Below are 24,759 nucleotides of genomic sequence, written 5' to 3'. Positions count from 1 at the left end.
CACATGAGCCAATTCCTGAAAATAAATTTCTTTATTATCTGTAAACACACACACACACACACATATATACACACACACGTATTATGTAAAATATTTTATGATTATTATCCATACACGTATATAATATGTATGATAAAACTATGTATTTCTGTAGTAAAATAGTTAAAATAAATGTTATATATAAATAAATAATATATTAATGTCCTATTGGTTCTGTTTCTCTGGCTAGCCCTGACTGGCATAGAAACTCATGATTTATACACGTATGTGGATAAATTTTAGCTGAAATCTTTTTTCAGCTCATCTATTATAGGAATCTAGACTTGAGTCTTAATGAAAACAAACAGAAAAAAAGGATGAAGGTAGGAGCTTCTGGCTCGGTGGGGACCGGTGTGGGGAAGGATTTCCTAATCCTAACCTGAAAAGGGAATTTCAGGGTGGAATGGACAGCATCCCAAACCCCAGGCCAGCGTCCTGTCTCTGAAAGGCTCGGGGAGGAGTAAACAATTTGGGTGGGGTGTGCAGTTTTGCCGGCTTGCTTAGCATTTGGGCCTTTCCCCCAGGCTTGGTCATGGTGGTTTGTTTAAAATTAGTTCTTGTTTGGCCTGTGGGGGTAGAGTGAATTGCAGAGTCTGGGATTTACTCTGAGCCTTTTGCATTTTAGGTTCTGAGGCTGGATCACTTGGTTATTTTAAAAGTGGACAGACATGAGCCCAGGACTACCATGTGACCAAATCTCTGTCCTCCTGGTCAGAACTGGCTAGAAGCTGACACTGAGCCGAGAAGCCGTCACCCTAGTCCAATCTGGGAAGGATCTCCCCTGTTCCAAATAGAGCTCCCTGCCTCCCATGCTGAGATGCCCCCCCCAGTGTTCCCAGAGAGTTGTCCCTTTCAGGAATGACCTGCCAGCAGCTGTCCCTTTGCAAAAGTGTCGTTTCAAAGTTGCCACTGACCCTGGGCCTATGCGGACATTTAATGTCATTGTCAGGACTAATTGGTGTCTCCTCAAGCAGGGTCACCGTGGAACAAGATGCAGGATCGGTAAGCTTGGATGGGGTCGGGGGGAGAAAGGTTGAGATACCAACTGCATATAATTGCTTTGGAACTTAGGAAAATTAGTCTGGCTCTCTGGGAGTCAACACGCAATGACTGAGGACTAGAGAGTGACAGGTACTGATAGAGGGGCTTCTACAAAGGAACAAAGGAGCGTAAAAACTGGCATCCACCCACGTCAGACCTGTGTTTTCAGCTGGCATGAATCCTTCTTTGATTCTGGAGTTGTGTCCTCTAAATATATGTGTTTACCCCTTTTCTTTAAAGTTGGTTTTGATTCCGGCATCAGAGTAAGGCTATGTATGGCTGACTACACATATTGGCTGGTCCCTATGAAGATCTAAACTACTCCTGAGTTCAGGGGTGCTGGTGAGGGCTGTCCTTAGTACGTTTACACTGGACAGCAGGTAGTTAAGTCATGAACCATATCGACAAATCATATTGTGGTCGTGTTGTCAGCTAATAATACACACCCTCGTATGCACACTTGCTCAAACACATAGACATGCACACCCACAAGCCATTCTGCCCATTATAACCTGAGCTTAGTTCTATTCATTTCATTTCAGCGATTCTTGATGTCTTTGCCAGTTATCAATGGTAACTGGGCCTTGAGACACTTGATGGTAACCACTGAAATCTTTGCTTGGCAATTCAGTCTCATGGCTACCAAAAAAGTGATCCGAGGGGTAAAAATAAACTTGGTAAGAACATTAGGATTTTATTTTATTTTATTTTTTTTACATTAGGATTTTAATACCCAAATATAGTCAAACAAACAAAGAAGTTAGAAATAGAAATAAGTGGAGAATCTGCTGTAAACTCATATTAAATTATAATAAAAAAATCTCCCACACACCTGTCATATAGGCAGCAGATTTGTGTTCCCACTACAGGTAACTGTGTAATCTGTCATCAGTTAAGAAGGTTTATATAATATGTGTTCAGACAGATAAATGAATAATGAAAAAACAGTGAAACAAAACAATGAAATATATTGCCTTTTCTTCTTAAGAGAACTCTGTTTTGACTCAGGTTTAGAGAAGCAGTGTGTCAGGGAAGGTGGGCAGTGAGGATGCTAAGGGAGGGTCCTTGGTTAATCTAAGCCAATCACGAGACCCTTGAACTTGCTCTTTCCAGTGATAAGCTTGGATGTGGGCAATCTAATCTTAGCATATGAAGGATGCTGGGAATATGCTAGAGGGGAAATATTGCACAAAAAGATTCATCAAAACAGGCTCTTCCTTTTTGTCTTGAATGTTGCCTTATAGGATTTCATGTTTGAAGCTGCTACAGACAAATGGCGACCATTAGGGAAAGCCAAGAGACTTTGAGAGAAGCCAACTATTGAGCTTCTGAATTAATCCTTCCTGGAGCCGCCTACCTCATGACTTCTTGAGGTGTCCCTACTGTTTAAAGCACTTTCGTTACTTGATTCCAAAAAATATTCCACTGATATACTTTGCAATATTAATTCAGAAGAAAATAAATGCAAATGAGATTTAGTCTTTATATCTTTTTTGGTCCTGAGTGAAAGGTAATGTAGTGGGCAAAAAGTCAATTGTACTTTTTGTAACTCTAGTCGCCATCATGTAAGAAAGGCAATTTAACACCCCTTGCCCCCAACACACTCCATTCTTGAGGCTGATATATTGGACTTTCCAAGTATTGGTTGTGTCACCATTTCTGTAAGTAAAAAATTGATGAATGATCCAAGAGACCCAGATGTAAATTTTAAAAAATATTTTATTTATTTATTTATTTATTTATTTATTTATTTATTTATGAGAGAGACAGAGATAGCGAGTCCCTACATGGGACTCCATCTCAGGACCTTGGGATGGTGACCTGAGCCAAAGGCAGACATCTAACTGACTGAGCCACCCAGGTGCCCCCAGATGTAGAATTTAAATCACATGCAAATGAGATAAAGTTGGTGGTGCATAAATAAGCAGGGAAGAGAGGCAAGGCGACCCAGCACCAATGGGGTAGGTAATCTCAGCCTTGTTGAGGTTTTCTTGTAGCCACATCATTTCAAAGCTCAGAAGTCACCTTTGCTCAGTGTGTTTTACAGGCCGAAAATCCAAGATGCAGAGAAATTAGGACCTGCTTATAGGAACTGAATGATCTAAGTGCTCAGTCCCCTCAGAGGATTTTCATTACTGCACATTACCTCTGGTTTGTCTCCTCTTATAAACAGGGATGTGCATGCCTACTCAGCCCTCTGAAGATCCATTGCCTATTTATGAGCTTGAGTAGAAAGGAGCTGAGTCTGCTGAGACTTGAAATTATGAGTTGGTCTCAAGAAAAATGGTTTTCATTTCAATTAACCCAGGCATCTGCACTGCTCAGGTCCTAATAGCCAAATGTAAGGAATGGCATTTGGAAGAAATTAATTTACTTTTGTAGTTTAGCGAGGGGGTCACACAGGTCACTCTCAGGACCTTGCCAACACCAGAGCAGCCACTGATGGAGATCCTAACTGGGTGTGACAGGTCTGAAAGTCATGCTTCCAGGTTGCTTGAGGGACACACTTCCTGAAAATCACCTCTGATTTAAAACTTTCCCCTGACACAAAGGCGCGGTATCCATAACATCCACCAAAGGAGCTAAAGAAAACATCCACAGGTTATCACGAACATTTCTAGTTGAACTTCCATCAAGTAATTTCTTAAGGACAAAGGAGTGTATGGAAAATAGTGTCAACCAGGGGCCAAGTAGGTTGAGACTCTACTGATGTTTTGGAGTTGGGCATTTCTGTGATGTGAGAACATCACGGAGTTAGGAACCATCACAAACAACCCCTGTCAATTGACTAGGGACAAGAAATAAAAAGGTTTTGAAAGATACAAGTCTAGTAGGGAAGAGGTGCAAAGTCAAGGACCTCAAGCTTTCTACCACTTCCACTCCACCCGCTCTTAGTGACACTGCAGTGGTCACACTTACCCCATGGTGATGCTATTCCCTTTTCTTCATGGAAGTTGGGGAGGGTGAGGAGAGATTTTTTTTTTTAACATCCTTCTTTAGACTAAAACACCCTAAAGTTTTTCAAAAATATCACTGTTTTTTTAAAAATAGATTTTTATCCCAAGAAAGCAGAAAAGCATATGAACATGAAATGGATGTTTCCAAAAGTAATCTTTAGAAAACGAAAATATTCCCCTAGAATAGCTACTAGGAACAACAGGTTTTGTCCTCATTTCTCTGAGTCCTGTGTGTCCCATTTGGTCTGGAACATTTTTTTACTCCTTAGAAACTGGTTGGCTTAAGCTTCTTGCTCTGATTAAAGTTTCATGTTGACTGGCATTTTGTTGTTGTTGTTGTGGTTCAAATATATGTGGGCCTCAGTGTGTATCATCTGAAGACAAGATTATGATTTAGAGGGAGAATCTTGTTCCATGTGTATTCACACAGCATATAGGATTAATATATTTTGTGCCCAACAAAGGCGCAAACTCTTCCTATTTTTCCTCTCACTCTCCTGCTCTCTGGATTATTCTTCAAATAAACCTGTGTACTCCTTCTGGGAAATTTCTATCAAGAGTCTAAAGGAGGGCAACCCGGGTGGCTCAGCGGTTTAGAGCCTGACATTGGCCCAGAGCCTGATCCTGGAGACCTGGGATCCAGTCCCACGTCGGGCTCCCTGCATGGAGCCTGCTTCTCCCCCTGCCTGTGTCTCAGCCTCTCCCTCTCTCTCTCTGTGTGTCTCTCAGGAATAAATAAATAAAATATTTTTTAAAAAAAAAAGAGTCTAAAGGAACCTGGTAACCGCTGCAGTGGAATAAAGTATTATTTCCCAAAATACGTTTCATGGAACACTGATCCCCTGTGAACTGGTATTTCATGTTCCACCTGATAACACCTTCTAGGACCCATGTTCTTAGGGAAGTAATTTGGGAAATATTGGAGTGATGCAATGTTCTGAAGAAACACACAGGTAGCATTGACAAATGTTGCCTTGGAATATTGGAGGTTTCCCAAAAGAGGCGACACTTGATCCTTTTTTGATCCTTTTTTTTTTTAAGATTTATTTATTTATTTATTTATTTATTTATTTATTTATTTATTATAGACATAGAGAGAGAGAGAGAGGCAGAGACACAGGAGGAGGGAGAAGCAGGCTCCATGCCAGGAGCCCGACGTGGGACTCGATCCCAGGACTCCAGGATTGTGCCCTGGGCCAAAGGCAGGCGCTAAACCGCTGAGCCACCCAGGGATATCTGTGACACTTGATCCTGATCCTGAAGACTTGGTAAGAACTCAACTAGGAGCTCAACTAGGGGAAGAGGCTAATGGCATACTAGACTAGATTATGTTGAAGAATGGACAACTCAAAGAACTTGGTATGTTTGGGACTTTGGAATCTCCATAATGGAAGGTACCCATGAGTGAGGGCTGGAGAGAAGTGAGGAGGGATTTGGACCAGAGCTTGAAATGTCTTCAATACCGTGCTGGATTTCTTCTGTTTGTCTCTCCAGGTAGCTCTTTACCCTTGTCCACCATGTTCTTGGAAGGTCATTAGTGGGTCTTTTTGCCCTTCATCTTCTTATTGGATTCCCCCAGCACAGAACTCTGGCAGGAAACTGAAAGAAGGGAGAAGAGTGAGGTCAAAGCATTTGCTTTGTTGGCTCCTTCCACAAGAAGTCATCTGTGATTGGCTGCTTCCCCCAGCTGAGGGTCATTGGGACTCTAAACCTGGCCAAGTCAACTTGTCCTTTAAGGATCAGGTAACTTTTGCCTTTTCTCATCCCAGACCTCGTTATTGGATATATTAATAAAGAAGCATATAGGGGATCCCTGGATGGCTCAGTGGTTTGGCACCTGCCTTTGGTCCAGGGCGCGATCCTGGAGTCCTGGGATCGAGTCCCACGTCAGGCTCCCGGCATGGAGCCCGCTTCTCCCTCCTCCTGTGTCTCTGCCTCTCTCTCAATCTCTGTGTCTATCATGAATAAATAAATAAATAAATCTTTAAAAAAATAAAGAAGCATATATGTCATATAAGACAATTTTGTTTTCTAAGGACTTGGATAGCCATATTTTGATATAATTTATTTTTTTAATAATCCTATGTGTTTCAAGTTATACATTTAAACATACAAGTCTAGGGGCATCTGGGTGGCTCGGTTGGTTGAGCATCTGACTCTTGATTTCGGCTCAGGTCATGATTTCAGGGTCGTGAGATCGAGCTCCATGTGGAGCACTGAGTCAGGCTCTCCTCTCGGTGGGGAGTCTGCTTGAGATTCTCTCTCTTCCCCTTCCTCTGCCCTTTTCCCACTCATGCTCTCTCTCCCTCTCTGTGTCTCTAAAATAAATAATAAATTTAAAAATAAACATACAAGTCTATAGGCTTTAACCAATTTCCAAAAGGTTTCATAGCACACAAATTATTAAGAATCTCTATTCATTCATTAACAGTCATTCAAGAAAATACAGCAATGGCTGGGTCTCAGAGATGTATCTCTCCAGAAAACAACAACAACAAAAATAACCCCACAGGTTACTTTACAGAAGTCCTGGATAATTTCTTTTTCATAATTTTTCTGGACTAAATTCTTGGCATTTGGTGTGTTGACTCGACTTAAATGATCATAAATATTTGATCTGATTCTGTTTTTTTTTCTCGAATTCTTTGTGTTTCGTAAATGAATATCCAATTTAACATTTGACTTTCAGCGTGAAGAGCAAAACTTGTCATCATTGGCCTTATTTTAATTTTTATTATGTAAACCTCTCAGAAGTAACTCACAACTCACTGTCTCATAACTCACTTCTGAAACATCCAATGAGAAACTGCCAAGTTCTTCACGGTTGTTTGTTTTGGTCCCAATACGCTGTCCATGCCCTGGTTGAGTATCTCGCCAAATTTCCTCCAATTTATTGCAAAACCCATTGGCAAAACAATGAGGAAACATGTTTGGGGCCAGTTTTAGGCAACTGATGGTGCCGTCTTCCCTCACCCCCACTTCCCACTAATCCGTCAAGTTTCTTCCAGATCTAGCCATTCTTCATGGGATTGTAACATCTTGGCATGACTCCAAATATGAAAGAAACACCGTCTTTCTACCCTCACCCTGTTTGTCCCCTCCCCTCTTTTCCCTACCCTTTCCTCAATAGAGACACCCCTCAACGCTTAACATCTCCCAGCAGGGAGGATGGTCAACCTGGCATTGCAATATCCAGAAAAAATCTTAAGTTGAAAACAGGTGATTGTGCTCTTATCAATAAAGGAAATTGTAGATCTCAACCTCTTCCTGTCAAGGTGTGAGTTTTTCACAAAGCAGCAAATCTGGAATGTTTCCTGTGTGGTTGATGTAGGTGGGAGGAGCTGTCTTGTAGAGACTATTGAGACCAAAACCAGTGTCTTTACAGCCCGTTGATATTAAAAGTAGTTTTGAGCAGATGATGGTGTCTTTCTAACATAAACCTTGAAGCTCCTTCACATGGACTCTTTATAGCTCTGCTGTATTTGTAAAATTGAACTCCCACTTAGGGTCTGAAAACTAGAAGCTAAAAAAGGTTATGTGACTTGTTTAAGATTATTCAGGCAATTAGTATCCAATCCATAGTGAAAATATTTTCTCTATTAGACTCTGCTGCCATTTTGTGTTTAAGACTATGTTGGGTTGGGGCACCCGGCTGATTTAGTGGTTGAGCATCTGCCTTTGGCTTGGGTCGTGATCCCGGGGTTCTGGGATTTAGTCCTGCATCAGGCTCCCTAGTAGGACACTGCTTCCCCCTCTGCCTATGTCTCTGCTTCTCTCTCTCTGGGTCTCTCATGAATAAATAAAATCTTAAAAAAAAAATGTTGATTCTCAGATTTCTCCCCGGGCAACAGGCATAAAGAATCTTGGGATATTGTATTTGTTAAGAATAGGGTAGGAAAACAGAAGCCACATGCGGAATTTCAACAAATAGGAAAACACAAGATGACAATAGGGTTGTGGAGCCTAAGAAGAGCTCAGAGGGAGGGCCCAGAGGAACTGGGGCTTAAACTCCTGAGACGGAAGTTCTGTATGGCTGCTGAAGGCATCTGAGGAGCTTGGAGGAAAGGCCTGTGGGGTAGTACTTCAGACTCCTGAGGAAAGAGTAGTGCTGCCCTGCTGAAGTTTGTCTCTCTGGAAGAGCTCCTTAGACTGACTCTGGGAGGTGGAGCCTGCATCAATGGCTGGTGTGAAGTGGCGTCGGCAGGAATAGCAGGTGGAAAGGGTGAGAGCAATGCATTGTCCATTCTCCTGCCCTCAATCTCTCTCCAGTGTCCCTACTGACAGAACCTATTAACAGGCAGCTAGCAAAGACGAAATATCCTTCGCAGAGTTCCTTTAGCATCAGAAGCAGAGTATAGTTTTAGAGCTAGGGGACAATGGCTTACTACCTCGCACAGGTATGTAGGACACTTTCAGAATACCAGAGGATGCATCTGTCACCAGTAGGGACATTTGGTATCAGGAAGAGGCTGACTTAATGGGAAGTCTCCCGGTCATGTAGGTATGGCCTAGAGCCGGCATGTGAGTCACTGGGACCTCACAACTCCTGGGCCCTCTCTCTTGTTTGCACAGTCCTGTTGCTTGGGGCGGAGAGAGTGGGGTTGGTGTGGGAAGAGCGAGACTGCGGCATGCCAAGCTGTGGGCGGTGGTGCCAGTGTCCCTTGTCCAGCCATCCAGGTACTAGAAACTCCACCACAGTCAGAACTGGGCTTCCTGGGCTGAGCTGCCTTCTGGGGTCTGGCAGAGAAGAAACTAACAGACTATCTGAAGGGCCACGCCAACATCATTTTCATGAGAAATCGGTGTATTGGTCTAGAGAGGCATCTGCACCTGCTTGTGGTTCAGGTTTCTGGAATTCTAAGGAGTAGAGAGAAACTTGGTAATATAAATCTACAGATTCTTGTGCTTATCAAATAATCCTGAAATGTCTAGTAGATGCTGCCCCAACATGCTAGATAAATTAGATAAAGATGAACCTGCTTTTAAGGGAGTTCCAAGATTAACTCTTTGTGTTAATCTAGTTATTTTATTTTATTATTTTTTTTTTTTCTGGCAGAGTGGGAACAGAGTTGAGGCAAGGTAACTTAATGATGGCACATCGGAGAGCGCTTTAGGGAGAAGATAGGACCTGGGTCTTGACCCAAGAATGGACACTCGGTGGGAGGGCAAGGGAGAAAGAAGAAGCACCATGAACAGAGGCCCAGAAGTGTAGAACAGTCTGATGCACATGAGGAAGTGGGAGGGATGATAGCATGAGAAGCTCAGAGTCTCCACTAACGCAGCAACTTCAACCTCTTTCTCTGCTCAAACATGCCACCAGCTAGCAGCCTGACTGGTTTGGGCTTCACCTTCTGCTCACCTCTGATGAGAGCAATAATCATCACTATCCCAGAGAGCGACCAAAGAAAGAGAAAACACAGCCGATTTGGAAGATACATCATGGGGGTAATTAACTCTTGGATACTTGAGAGAGGGCAGCCACGGGGAGAACCTTGATTTACTTATGGAGACCGATCCCAATGCCTTTGGCATCTGCCTTTCTCTAGAACCAGTCCATTTTTCCATGTGGCTTTCCAAGATAAAAAGGACATTTCGGGACCTTTGTGTCCAGGGCATTTTGGGGGTTCTTCACATTTTAGAGAGGAAGGATCCACAACATCTGGGTGTGCACGTCCCTCTGAATGAGCTGGCCACTGGAATCTGTCACTTCCTGGAAGCAGTCCTGATTTAAACTAACAGTAGCCTCCTCTCAGCCTCCCTCCTCCACACAACCTTTGGCTTCCATCTGACCAGCCTTGACACCCAGTGTCTAAACACTGATAAAATTGATTCCACTAAGTGTGGGAAAGTCCTAGAGCATCGATTATTTCCGCCTCTTCACCCCCCATGCCCTGGTATTAGCACTCTCCCAGAAAGTACCTTGCTTGTTTGGTTGGAGGAGGTCAAAGCCCTCGTGAAGAATGAGTGGAATTCCACAGGACCAGGCCAGTCTTGATAAATGACAGCAGGGGATGGTATGGGGAGGGGAAAGGATCTGGAAGTGGGGAGATCTGATTGGCTGGATAGTAGTCAACTGCGGCTTTCACTTGTCCCACCAGTCTGTCTGGTACTCTTAGAGTGACCGAAGCCTTGCCATTATAAATACTTGAAGTTAAAAAAACAAGGATCTATGGAATATGTTTCCTCTTGTCAAGTTAAAATACTTTAAAAATATCTTCGAGAGTGTTATTGTTATACCTCAGAAAACTAGAACCACACAAACAGGATTGGTTGTCATTGCTTTGGGGCTTCTTTTTATTTTGACACTATTTTTTCCTTCTTGCAGTGAAGCTGATCAGTCCATTTTTGGCTGTGAGTATCCTATTGTCCTCTGTCCTGGGCTCTGCCATTAAGTAGCTCATGAGCTTCCCCCTCAACTTGCTGTCAAACGAGGGTTTGGTTGGTGGTCATTTGTGCTCTTTCCAGTTTTGACTTTTATGGCCTCTAAGGACCAGGTACCTTGCTGAGTCTGCAGAATAGACCTAGACAGGTTCTAACTTTAGATGAGCCTTCTGCAAAGTGGTACCAGGATGAGACCAGAGAGTCCTCACGCGGTCTTTTATATCTCCTCAAACACGGCCAGGGATCACAGTGGCAACATACCATGGAGAACCATGGAGAGGTTTTTGGTTACTCTGCCATGGGTAGGCTAAGATGTTCCCTGTGAAGAAGATAACTGCCCATACTATCAGGCAGTTAGACACAGAGATGATGCCTTGGTTACTAATGTTATTCAGATCTCCTAGTTAGGATCACAGGTGCAGAGAGCTCCTGAGGTTTTGGCCAGTGGTCTTCCTTAAAGACCTCTCCCAGTCATGAGAAATGACTTTTTATTATTTCAGCCGCTGCATAGACCAAGAAGGGGCATACATTTCTGTTGGCTCTGGGTTTAAAATCATGAGGGACTCTGGTATATAAGATTAAATAGGATAGGATTGTAGATATATATATATATATAAAACTTACAACCAACAAGCTGAGTGGCTGTGGAGTAAAAGGAAGCACCTCTTTTTATCAAAGCTGACTTCAAAAAGATGTCTGTTCCCCATTTTCTGGTCAATCCCATCTCTCTTCACAAATGTGGAAAGAGAGAAGGAGGCCACTGAGAGGCTCCCCAAAGATATGATAACTAGGTGAGGAGACCCTAGAACAGAAGGAGCCCTGATGACCACTTCATCCGTCCCTCTGCTTGGAAGCTCCAAAACTGGGGTCATCCAAGATGCAACTATGAATTATGCAATTTTCAATGTTACTGTCCATAATCTACTCCCCTCCACAATTCACATTCCTGTTGGTGCCTTCTTTTCTTCTGGACACTTCCCCCTCTTCCCTGAGCAATATTCTGGCTACGTTGGATCCTCACGTCTATGGGAGAATGCAATCTAATTGCTTATTCATGACCAATGTCAACAACTCCTTGTGCTATCATTAGCAACTCTACTAACATTTTTATTTATTTATTTTTAAAGATTTTATTTATTCATGAGAGGCACAGAGAGAGGCAGAGACACAGGAAGAGGGAGAAGCAAGCTCCATGCAAAGAGCCCAATGTGGAACTCGATCCCAGGATTCCAGGATCACACCCTGGGCCAATGTCAGGCGCTAAACCACTGAGCCATGAGGGATCCCCACTACTAACATTTTTAAATGGAGTTCTTGAGGAAAAAAATAATGCTTAGTCCACTTTTCCAATGGTGGAGCACTAGGTGTGATATCACCTGTAGGAAGAAAATGTTTTTGACTATGGGCATCTCTCATCAGTCTTCAAGCTGTTGTGCATAGGCAATCATCTACTCAATAGCCAACTTCTTGCTGATAATATTCTGAACAACCTATTATACATATTATATAATATTATATATCTTTCTTGGAAACACTCCTGAATATTTAGCAAAATGGAATACTCTAGATAACATCATTATATGTGCTTCACTTCAAACTCTTGAGTATAATGAAAAAGTAACCCATCTGAATTATCTCAGAATATTCATGATTTATAGCTGCTAAACTGCAAACCAGTTAAGTCCCTGGCATTAAACATGATTTACTTTTAGGCGTGCCTTATTAGCACTTCTAGAGTCCCAGACCACAGATGAGGCATGGGTGAGCTGTTCCTCTGGCTCCTGAATTTAACAGAAGGAAAGAAGGTGGCACCTTCCTGATCAGGGAAAGAAGAGTCGAATGAAGCTAGAGAGCCTACCCACCTCCGCCTTTCCCTCTAATTTCTTAAGGATAAGGCTGGGCCTGGGCTTCTCAGTGATGAACCACAGTCTGTTTTCATCTCCTCAGGCTTCCACACACCTTTTATGACTCTGTTTTAGAGAAAGAAAGCCGCCCTTCAAAGGCTTGGCTCTACCAAATTTTCCTACCATATGTTCTTATTAAAATGTTTATGACACTCTTTATCTTAGGATTATGGATGTGAGGACTGCCATCAATTCACAAAACACACTGCGAACTATAACTTACCACCGAGGTTTTTTTTGTTTTTTTTTTTTTTTAATATGGGAGTAACACATATATAATTTTAATCATTTTTAAAGCCAGTCCCAAAGTATTCTCAATATCAAAGAATGTTAGCAGGTCCCTGCCCTTTTCAGGCTGGGAAAACACGGAGTATATATTGGTTGATGCTGGGGGTTACACTCCTAGTGATATTGTTTGTCATAAGAACATACTGAGTATATTCTAAGGCTGATAGCAGCAGAGTAGTTACTGACACCACTTAGATATTTTTCAATTGTCTGTCATCTGTCATTATTAGACAAATATGGCCTCTATGATTCCTTTGATATTGGTATTTTAGCCAAGCAGTAATGAGTGGTGTGCTCATATATTAGCATTGAAAACACACGGTAAATACGCTATTTCCATTAAATATTTGGACTGATTATTGAAGATATTCCACTCGTACCTTGGAATATTTCCAAATAATTTTGGAAAACATTAGAAATTCCGGTCATGATCCCACCACCCATTTATAACTGAGCTTTTTGATATACATGTGGATACATTAGCATTTAACTGTATCACATACATGCACACTTACAAAGGAGTAAATTATAGACGTATTTTGGTAATTCTGTTACATATATGATTTTCTATACTTTGATTCATTTTTATACCCTGAGTGTTATCTCCATCAGTGCAGAATTCTTTATATAAACGGTTTTTAAGGGTCTGGTGGTAAAACATTATGTGGGTACAGCATAATGGTACTCATAGCAGTTACACAAGAAAACTGGTTTCAATTTTTCACTCTTACAGACAATGCTACGATGAGCATCGTTGTCCCAATCCTCTAGACTTTGTGAGGATGAAATGAGATGATCTATGTAAAATTTCTAATAAAATAGTGGTAAACATTCAAAACATTATTCTTTCCACCAGTGTCTCCCTGACATCTACTTTTCTGTTTCTCCATCTTTAATGCATTTCTTCCCCCCGAAGAATAAGGCCCTAGAATTGTAGCTATTTGGTTCAAGTATTACACATTTTTTAAGATCTCAATATGGATCATTAAGTTACTTTGCAGAAAATTTATACCAATTTTTCATCCACATTCAGTGTTGTTATTTGAATCCAGTTTCTGATTGGTTTGTGCAACTTCATTATACTCCTCTCGAGGCTCAGGTCATGTTAAAATACAAGAGGGTGGGGAGCAGGACATGCTCTGGAGTCAATTATCACTGACCAGGAAGGCGTGTGAGCACATTGCCATGTCAAATCCTTGCCCACTTCTAGCTTTATCCAGTTAAAACCACCAGAGGATCAGCCCGGCTGGTTCCTGAACCAATCTTGATAAGCTAGAGGTAATTTAGAAGTTCCATCTACTCTAGGGGTCAAGAATTAGGTTCATTGTGTGTGGTGAGACCCAAACACCTTCCTGTCCACCAAACCCATTTTATTCCCCTTACTTATTCGGTCCCTAAAATTGAACCTTTGCTCCCCAAATTCCTGACTTATACTTCACTCCTTCCTTATAATGGAAACCCTGTCCTAAACCCTAGTCTACTTGGCTGGGGGCTTGAGCCACTGTCTGGTTCCTGCCAATCCCTTACCCCTGGGGAAATGCAGTCTGTTTCCAACTGCATGGGCCACGTGGAAACACCCTGCTGTCATTCTGTCACATTGACTTAAAAATGTTTGCTCCTCTCTTCCACCTACTAGGGCCAACCTCCTGGAGCAATTGCTGTCTTCCAGATCAAGATAAAATTTTCCATTCCTTTCTGGAGTTTTGATCACCTCTCATCCCAAAGCACTGGCTCCGGGGCTAAGGTGACCCCACCATTCCTAGCATCCTTTTTGCATCATTGGCCAATGCCGCCAAGTTCTGAGCCTGCTCATGGCCAAGCCAGCTCACAAAACAACACCTTCTGATATGCTTCTAGCGATTTCATGGCTATGAGGAGTAGCAGCAGCTGGCAGGAAACATGCTAAATAGACCTGGCTCCTATGGGAATCACAGAGTTAAGCATTCCCACCCGTTAGGCCATCTTTCACATTTGATTGATTTTTTTCGATTGGTTGTTTGCCTGACCTGATCAGAGAGTTTGGGCAGCAGTTTCTGTTGACACTTTATTTCACTTTGGGTAAAGTTTAAACATGACTTATCGCAACCCTGACACATCTAGAAGGCCATGTTTTGCCCCCCTACCTCTTTCAGTTATGAGAACATAGGGTATCAAGTCATTTTTTTTTTATACATAGGAAGCAAGTTCATTGCTTTGGATCTTTTTGGAGAAAAGTCTTAGAAATTCCAGACTGTTAGACTATTAGACTATTCTTCTCTTTTGCTCTAGAGTTTAAAACTTTCATATAGAAGTCAAAACCCTCCATTTCTTGGAGAAATGGCGCTATGAGGTCGCAAGTCCCAGGACCAAGACTTCTATGTGTCTCTTTTTTTCTTTCCAGGGAACTGGCTAAACGTCTGGAGCTGAAGTTGTAAGGATCATAGTATCCCTGAGTCTCAAGTCTAGACTGATAAAAGTTTTTAAAGGTTCTCTGGTTCAACCTTTTGCTTAATGTGGAAATGCACTCTACAATATTCCTGCATGGGAATCACAGGTCTCTGTCCTTGTCTGGCATTCTCCATTTGGGGCTTATTCTCATAATAAAAACATCTTTCTTGTACTAACTGGGAAACTACCTCCAATTTTCATTCACTCCATATTTGCTCAGTACCTACAATGTGCCAGGTATGCTGTTCAGCCCATGGAATAGAAAGCTGAGTAAAGTCCGGGATTTGCCTTGAAGGGGTTCAGAATGGAGCAATGAAAATGATCACAGAGTATGATGCCCAAAGTTCATGGGAGCAAAGGTGGAAGAGCACTTAGTTCTGCTAGCGGGGTGGAAGGTGATGATGTGACCTCAGAACAGAGCCTTGAGGGTGCATTGAGTAGTAAGGAAAAGACAATCATCACTCTCCCAGCTAGAATCGTCCATCCATATCTCCTGCTTTCTGTTACAGGTGTGTTATGGGATGTATGATTCTGGAAAGCTGGCCTGGAGCGAGATTGATGTGGACCTTGGATTCTCTGCCAGGGGTTTTGAACTTTTTGCTGCTGAGAAGAGGAGCCATTAAAGTGAGGAATGTTTGGGCGTCAGCAGTATAACTTCTGACTGAACGGGAGAGCCAAGAGTTTGGGGCTGAGGCAGCGCTGAATTCAATAAATATTTGGAGGCTGGGTCACAGAACTTAGCGACCATTGTAGCTGGAGGGTGACAGAGAATGTTGTCCCGAATTCTGCAGCACCCTGAACACAGTTCTGCTTCCCTAGGAGTCTTCCCTTCTCCAGCACTCCATTGGTTTACCACATACCGCATGCTTTCTGGAAACTTTAACATCCTCGTCACCTCTTCAAACACAGAGGTTTGCTGGGGCCCCTCTTAAATGTGGTCCCCTGAGTCAAACACATACACCCAAAGATAGCCCACCAGGGGAGAATATAGTACCTTTTTAAGCAAACAGGATTCTTCCCTTGTTAATTCCACATTCTGTCCTCACCTCCCCTCATGCTTGGGAGAGCACCCCTCCCCTCGCTAAGTCTCTGTCTGTTCATCAACATGATCTATTAAATAGGGCACATCACCACTTAAGGGAAAAGTGGATAAAAATAATTTTTCAACATTCACTTGTTCATTCTGTAAGATTTTCTATATTTATAAGCATTTCTGGTAAATATAAGCATTGCAATAAATACCTACTATGTGCTAGGCACCCCCATTGGGCCCATGGGATATCGTGATGGAAAAATATCAGAATTTGCCTTTAATGAGTTCGGTCTAAATATCAAAAAAAGATGTCTAAAGCAAGTTTTCTACTAACAAGTAGCTTACAGTCTCAAAGGCAAGAAACGACAGTCATCCATACTTTCATTCATGTTGTACTAATAGGTGGCGTGCAGTGGATGCTTCTTCTGGGCAGGTGTCCTTCCAGGGGTTGACATGAATTAGCTCACTTAGTTCTCATAAAACACTAGGAGGCAGGTAGATATGCTTACTCACCTTCCTATTTTATAGAGGAGGAAACTGAAGCATGGCCATTCGAAGTCACCCAACTAAGTGGACTCAGAAGGCAAACATAAGAATTTTGCTTTCCAACTCTGCATCCTTTACCAGTAGCTTGCATAATCTCTTGCAAATAAGGCTAAAAGAGAAAAATGCCATGAAAGAGAAAGAGTAGACTTTTCCTGTGCCTGGAAAGAGCAGTCCGTTTTGATCCCCTTGTAAATGATTCATCCCTGGTGTGGGCTTCTTGTGGGCTAGTTTCTGCGTGTGGGTGAGGAGGGCATCACTGCTTTCCCTTATGCATCTATCTGCTGCCACCTGTATTTACAGCGGGAGAGCTCACACCCCACTGAACGGTGGTGTTAAAGTGATAATGTTTTATGCTTTGGCTTTCAGCAGGTGACAATAAAAAAAATCAATGGTTTATAATTACAGGTCCTTGAAGTTTAGTGTTGCCGCAGACTGTAATGAAAATTCATTTGTAGTATGACAACCACAGATTAGCAATTTCTCTCTCCCCAAATAGCAGGGTGGTTTCTTATGTTGCTGGTTTGCTACCTCTTACAGAAGGGATTGGATCATGTGCCAGGTTGTCCCAATGAATAATTGCCTGGTTTTATTATATGGGATAAATCAATCACATAGACTTTGTGCGTTGGCTTAATGAGGTTAGATCAGCAAGCACCGAGCTTGGGAAACAGTTGTTGTCAAGAGCCTCTGAGCACTAACAGACGGCCCTGGAAGGGCTGAATTTGGGGTGAATACTCAACAGTTGGCCTGAAGGTGCATGGTACGAATCTGAGGTTTTGTTTGGGAGTTGCCTTTTAAGAGGGCAGGGGTTCTAAAATACATCGGACCTGCAGAAAGCATTTGTACATTAGTAGATCAGTAACTAAAAAAGCAAAACAAAATAAAAACAAAAATAAATTTAAAAAACAGCCTCTGCCCCCATGCACCCCTAACTGGTAGCTCTTGTCACTTCCTCACACAGTGATGGCTTTATTTGGGGAGGGGGGATAGAAGGAGAATGGATTATAAAACACCACAATGGCTTTCCAGGGGGAAGCATGTTGCTTCTCTCCGGCTAACACGGGTTGGGGAGGGGGTGGTGTAAGGAGTTGGTCAGTAACCCTTTGGATTTCCAAGCTCCCAGATGTTGCAAGAGCCCAGATGCTTGCATTGTTTGAGCTAGGGTCATGACGGTGGAAAGGCGTTGCAATTTCCTTCTGCCCTTTGTACACCGGCTGATCTCTAGGTGAGATTCCTCTGAACACCTCTTGGGTATTTGCCAACAGGGACAAATTGAAGATCATTAAGAACTTCTTCTCCCTCCGATGAGTCCTTCTGCCTCAATGTGCCATGAGGCTATCGTATTTGCCTCCCTCTGTGTGCACAGTTGATGAGCATATCACACAGTAGAGGCTAAAGTGGCCACAAGAGGCTGCGTTGAGGTTGCTGGAGAAGAGAGAAGCACACGGCCAGAGAGAAGGTTCATGGGATGTCCACTATTTAGATGCCTGAATTCAGAGTTAGCCATGTCTTGGCTCTTGGCAATTCCTAAGGAAATTCTGGATGACGACCCTTGGAAGACTTTCTGGCCCAGGTAATGCATTTCATGTTCTCCTTCATGTTTCTTCTTTGCCCTTCTCATGAGTAGACTTAGATTTATACACACACACACAAAAAGTTTCAGTTCTCAGCTCAGAAGATAGAAATTTCTTGACTTCTGAGCAGAAGGGGGATCACTGAGACTCAAGAAAGCACTTCATGACCGGGGTCATGATGGTGTATCGATCAGCGCTGGCTGTTTTCTATCAGTCAGGGTGGCATGGGTGGTAACAAACAGCCCCCAGATATTTTTTTTAACCCTTTTGTGTAAAATAAAACACAGATAATGCAACCCCCGAGAAACAGTATTTATCGCCTTATTATAAGGCTAACACCCTTGTAACAGGTACTCAAGTTTGGAAACGGAGCTCAGATGCCCTGTCCCTTGGCTCCCTCCCAAACTAACCATCTTCTTCACCTTTCTGTAAAAAGCCCCAAATCGTAATGGGTGAAAACAATTAGAGTTTATTGTTTACTCATGCTACATATCTATTGCCAGAAGCTGAGAGCGTTGCTCCCTTGTCATTGTATCCATATTCTGGGACCCACATTGACAGAACTCTCCAGAACATTGCCAGTAAGCACAGCAGAGGGAACAGTGCCTTCTGGGGAGACACACGTTGGCCCAGCCCTGAGAGTGAGAAACATGACTTTTGTTCACAACTCTTTGGCCAGAGCTGGTCCTGAGGCTCCCAGGAAATGTAATCCCAACATGGAGCTGCTTGGAGAGGGCTGGGGTGGGGGGTGGTGGTGGGGGGAGTGGTGGGGGTGGGAGCGGAGGGGGGGGTGGGAAGTAGGGGTGGGGGGGAGTTCTTGGCAAACAGCACAAAAAAGTCTACCACAGATGTGGATTCAGACTCTGGGTTCAAACGTTGGTTCTACTGGTGGCTAAGTTGAGTGTTCTGGACAAGTAACTTTTTAAAAACTGTTAACCTCATTTATAAAATTTATAGTGTTCTGAGAAGTAATGCTTTACAGCCTTAGGACAGTGCCTGGCAATTGTAATCTTTCCCGAGGGCTTACTATGAGGACTGTCTAAACATCCCCTATTCAGGTAGATGTTCAAGATTGGGAGCGACTTCTTCCAACTGCTGTCTGAGACAGGGTGGGGGAGTGGATCGGATGACTCGAGTGGTCTGAGTTGCTCTAACGCCGCGTGTAAACACAAAGCAACAGAGCTGGGCCCATTTTGGGAAGCACCTTGGAGGCTTTCTGTTTCCTACCCCAGACCTATCAGTTTGAGGAGGGGGCGGAGGGAGAGACAAGACTTCCTCATTGCTAGATCCCTTTGGGGTTTCCAGTGTGTTGTTATTGCTTCAGGATGTTGGTCTTTCTTTCTACCCTCTTTTGGATGACAAGAAAGTGATTCACGTCCAGGGGAGGGATCCCATCCCCTCTCTCACTGACAGCGAAACTGTCAAAAAGCCCATCCCTATAAACACTAACCTGGCAAAGGAGACCAAGCCTCCATATGGAAAGTCGAAGTAAGGGATCTGGCAGGGAGTCGCAAAGATGGTTTGAATCAGAGGCAGAGACAGCCCATGGATACTGGGGTGGGGGCTTGGGGCCGTCTGCGCCCTCGTGCCAAGATGACTGGGAAGCTGGGCCAGTGAGTTTCCATCCGTTGGGGAAGGCAGGCCCTGTCTGCACTGGAAGCCAGATCATGGCAGGTCTCTGGTTTAAATTCGGCTCATCGGAGGGTCCTCCGAGCTAATTGGGAAGGAGTCAGGCTGTGTTTTCTTTCCCGCTTAATAACAAGGGGGAATTGCTTACAGCTCTGGACTTTATTAGGGGGGAATTTGACATTGTTTTGTTGGACAGAGGTTTCGTCCAGGGAGCTAATCTCTCACACCTGTTTGGCTTTGTTCAGGAGCCAAGGGGTCCTGGCCTGTTCGCTATTGGTTGCTGCATAGACGGATGTAAGGGGAAGAAGGGAAGGGACCAGAAAGAGAGGATGGGGTTTTCTTCCTCACTCCTCACTCCAAAAAAAAAAAAAAAGAAGAAGAAGAAAAGAAAGAAAGAAAGAAATCTAGTGCTGCAGATGATACAAATGCCAGCGACAGAGTTAAGAAATATGACATTTGCATGTGGAGTAGGCCCCTCCAACAGCACCAGTGCCCTGAGTATGTCGTAAGCATCGCTGTCTGCACAGCAGTCAGAATTCCTGCCCTTTTGGGAATTCACATACTGGTCATCCCAAGAAAACACAGAACTGCCTCTCCTGATTCCTGGAAGCCAGGTCCCGGGGGGGGACCTCCAGGAACTGCTCTTGGCTCCTTGCCTGCGCATTGTCTTTCACTGGACTACCTTCCACCATTGCAGGCTGCTTCACGAGCCCGGGGAGCCTTGCCCTTTATCCTCTGGGGGAAACTTTATGCTCATCAGCACTGCTAGAGCTGCTGTCAGTGGAACCTGAAGAGAACACGTGTGGGCATATGTGGGAGAAAGGGTGAGCGTAGGGCAAACGGGGCACTCGTGGTTCCTGGCTGCACGCACTCCCTCTTCTTGTTGCAAGAAATGCTGGCGGAGGTGAGTCTGTCCATGCTGGAGCAAGAGGCTGGCTGAATGGCCCGGGGAAAAATAAAAGTGTGCTGACCCTCATGGACAGAAGAGGGGCATTCTGCACAGGGGTCAACAGCTCCATCTCTTGATTGAGGTATCTGGGTTTGAACCTGAGCCAGGTCCAGTTACACGATGCATGGGGCTTTAATGAGACCACGACCTCCATTCTGGCACCTGCTGGGAATCTGGATTGGGCTGTGTGAGAGGCCCCCCTCTGCCCCCCAGATGGGAATGACTGGGCCTTCCTTGCTGGAGAAATACAGGGCATGCACTTGACCTAGTCTCTCTGTGCACGTGCCACGGTTGCAAAAGTTGATGACCGAACACGAGTTTTCCTTGTCTACCTGCTGCTCTAGGTGGTGGGCAGTGGTCAGGGAGAGGGGTGGCAAGGGGGAAGACAGGCAGACCCAGAGCATCAAGGATGGGAAGCAGGTGGACAAGAACCCATCCCAAGACAGGACCATATGTGAGCAAGCCCCTACACGTGCTCCATCTGACTTTACTTACGGAACACAAATTCAAAGATAGAATTATTAAGAACTTTAAAGCAAGCGCCTGTAGGACATTACACTCCGAGCAAGGGCCCTTAGAATCCCCCCGGATGATTGCACCGGTTGCCCACCCGGGAAGCCAGCCCTGCTCTCCGCTTCACCCCTTTGTAAGCCGTAAAAGCTTGGGAATGTTACTTAACCTCTGTAAGCGTGACTTTCTCCATCTACAAAGTCGTGATGATGAAGGTACCCATGTCAAAGGGATGATGAAACATTTCTGGATTTGCCTGCTTGCTTTTCTACGGTACGATATAGGATTGAAACTTTATTTTTGTCCGTCCGGTTCACTGAGGGGCTCCGCTCTCTCCTTCTGCCTTTTTGTGGCCAATGGCAGAAAATTCCGGGGGTATTTAGCCAAGCTTAAGGAGGAGACCCACAATATAGAAGCTGGGGCCCTCTGCCCTCTAGTATACACACACACACACACACACACACACAGGCACACAGATAGACACACATACACAGACACACATGCACACACACTGCCTTCATCAACATTAGATGCTAATGTGGATTTTTCTTTAGATGCTTCAAGGAGACAAGGGTTCTTTGGTGGTGCTGTAAGGGTCCCCAGGAGCAGACAGGAGTTGTAACTATAGCTGGCCACCCCCCTCTCACTATCTCCATTCAACCGCAGAAATTGCTTTTCAGTCTGAACTATATTTTGCTGTTTCATATAGGATTTTGCTTGAAGAAATTAAAAGGGTTTGACTTGTCTAAAAAAAAAAAAAAAAAAAAGGGAAAACCAGCATACAAATCAGTGGGGCCTGTGGGCCTGGACTGTGCTATAGCTATTAGTCCACTGAGTTTGATTCTCTGGCAGGGTGGATGCTGACCTGGAGAGGCTACGCATGAGCCAAGCCAGCTGACAGATCAAAACCAGGGCTCTGACATCATAGGTTCCATGCCCAAGGAGTCAGGAAGCGTGATTGAGCTTGGCTATAGGACCTTCCCAAGTGCCTTCTCTTCCCACTGCGTCGCCTCCTTGCCTACACTCAGGTCTAAAAAGGATGGGACTTTCCAGAAGCTCGGCTCCAAAGTGGGTTATTTTGATCCCCTCTTGAGAAACACTGGGCTAGGAGTCAGAAGATCTGTGTTCCACCTTTATGTTAGTCACCCTCAGTTGTGTGAGGACTTTGGTAAAGTAAAGAAGCTTTACAAGCCTCAATATGTTCTTCTGTAAAATGGGATTGCTCTGTCTTGCCTTTATCACAGAGCCCTCATGAAGCTCTCGTGATGGACTTTGTGCAAAAGTCCTTTTGGAAACTGTAAAATACTATCCAGATGTACAGAAATTTTAAGAGTGACTCTTGCCTCCGTTGCCTGTTCTTTGAAGAGCCTTATTCTCGGCAGCTCTGAATAAAGAGTAGGGAAGATAAGAATAGCTCATACTGGGACGACTGGGTGGCTCAGCGGTTGAGCGTCTGCCTTTGGCTCAGGGTGCGATCCTGGAGTGCTGGGATCGAGTCCCACATCGGGCTCCCTGCATGGAGCCTGCTTCTCCCTCTGCCTGTGTCTCTGCCTCTCTTTCTCTGTGTCTCTCATGAATAAATAAATAAAATCTTAAAAAAAATAAAAAGAATAGTTCATACGGCATCATCTTTCTACCAATAGTCTTCTTTCAGTGTTTTGTGACCTACCTCTATTAAGCCAAAGCCATGCAATGAACCAAACACATATACGTGTTACATGTACCCTTGTGCACGTATGCCTATACATCTATGTAACATTGTCATCCTATAAATCATTCAAATTACCCCCTTTTCTTACAGGCAGTTACGCTATGGGACAGCGGTGTGTTGGTAAATGTTTAACAACCAGCTCTCTGAAGAAAATGTGCTTGTGTTTGTAGGTACACGAGGAGATGAGGAATCTTTCTGACATAAAGGATGTGTTGCACACGATTTGAAAATAATCATAAAATACGGAAAACCATGTACGGCAAATTCCATATAGTTCATTGATTCTTGAAAAACATACCACCGGCTTTTCTTCTCGCAGTTGACGAAACAGCCTATACTCTTTCCATCATGAATGCTGCTTGATTTTTCATTTTTGTTAAGGAATAAGATGAAGGAATGAAGACATTTTGGGGGGCCTCATTCTTAGTCGATGGTATAGGTGATTTTTTCCCCCAATCAGAGAATAGTTTTGAATAATGAAAGAATATTTCATAAGTGTGTGTGTGTGCGTCTCTCTCTCTCTCTCTATTCCTCACAATGTAACCTCTATGGATGCGATAGACTTTAATGTGTGAAATATTTTCTTCATCACTCTCCAGTCTAGACAATTACAAAACCATAAATCAAATCCTGATTGGTAGCGCTTTTAGATTTCCATGGTGTTAATGTTGCCACCATGGCCAGTTTCAAGCTACAAATGTGACATCACCGAACACAGAGTAGGAAAGAAATGGGCAGTGGCCAGCATCCCACGGTATTTCCACCCTATAGACGCAACAGACGTAAATAACCTCAAGACCATAGATAATAGTGAGACTTTGTTAAATAGTGAGCAAGTGATAGCTTATTTAGCTTGGTTTTTAAATATAATTTATTTAATTGTAAGTTTATAGAATTTCACTTTTAATAGTGGCTGTGTTTAATAACTGGCTCACAAAACTCTTGTAAATGGAACAATCAGCCCCTGTGAGTGGGCATGAGCCGGCTCCAGCATACCACCGCATGTTTGTTTTCTTTTATCCCTTGTGAATCTGCGATTTTTCAACGTTCGAAAAGAGTTATTCAGTACCTATATGTGTTCGATGCTGGGATTTAGGCCTGGGGTACAGGCCCGGTTCTCATGGAGCTTACAGTCTCTTTGAGAACCAGAAAAGTAAAGCTGTGATTGAGAGTTTTCCAAGTGAGGGTTGGGGTTTTGATGACAAGACAGACAAATCCTGTTTGGTCCAAGTGCATAGTTGTCTCACCTTTCTTTCCTGGTTACCTTCTAGGCCTGGCCCTTTCTCTCATTTCTCTCATTTCTCTCATTTCTCTCAGTGCAGTTTTCTGGCTAAAAATTCTTCCTCTTAATGAAGGACCTTGACCCAGGATCATGGAGCTCGGGGCCACCGGGAGGCCATCCCTAAGTCTGAAGTCATATAACTGGCCTGCCACCCACCCCATTTAGAAGAGAGGTCCTCTAAACACCTGTGATTTGTTTAGAGCGCAGTGAAGTCCACACCCCCACCACACACACACACACACACACACACACACACTCCCTGTACCATCAGAACTTATTTGCAAGGCCTCCACCCTCTTCCATGGGCAAGTGCAAATTTTGAGATCCCGAGCAGAAATCAATACAGAAGTAAAAACTTGAAAATGCCCACTTACCCTTTGTTAAGAACAAAATAGGGTTCATGTCGAAAGGGTTTCCTCATTTTGTAGATTCCCTTCAAATCAGGGGCTTTCCAAGCAGTGGCTCTACCTCTGCTTGTGTGACAAGGT

The 24,759-nt window shown here is 43.7% G+C and overlaps 1 long non-coding RNA gene across 7 annotated transcripts in view; it reads left to right on the top strand.

Moving 5' to 3' along the window:
• Positions 1–24,759, top strand: part of LOC144286940 (uncharacterized) — an 82,763-nt gene that overhangs the window by 35,427 nt on the left and 22,577 nt on the right. For 3 of the 7 annotated variants that reach the window (XR_013354896.1, XR_013354894.1, XR_013354895.1), the window contains exons 2-3: positions 15,547–15,661; positions 17,882–18,189. This is a non-coding gene — a long non-coding RNA (uncharacterized LOC144286940). Of the gene's footprint in view, positions 1–5,125; positions 5,306–5,531; positions 5,781–14,990; positions 15,144–15,546; positions 15,949–17,881; positions 18,190–24,759 lie in introns of all 7 variants that reach the window. The other 4 variants (XR_013354891.1, XR_013354893.1, XR_013354890.1 and 1 more) reach the window with 4 other exon arrangements.

The sequence above is a fragment of the Canis aureus genome, chromosome 16, assembly GCF_053574225.1.
Source record: "Canis aureus isolate CA01 chromosome 16, VMU_Caureus_v.1.0, whole genome shotgun sequence".
Lineage (NCBI taxonomy): Eukaryota > Metazoa > Chordata > Mammalia > Carnivora > Canidae > Canis > Canis aureus.
Note: the sequence above shows the minus strand (reverse complement) of the source record. Positions and strands in the feature narration are given on the sequence as shown.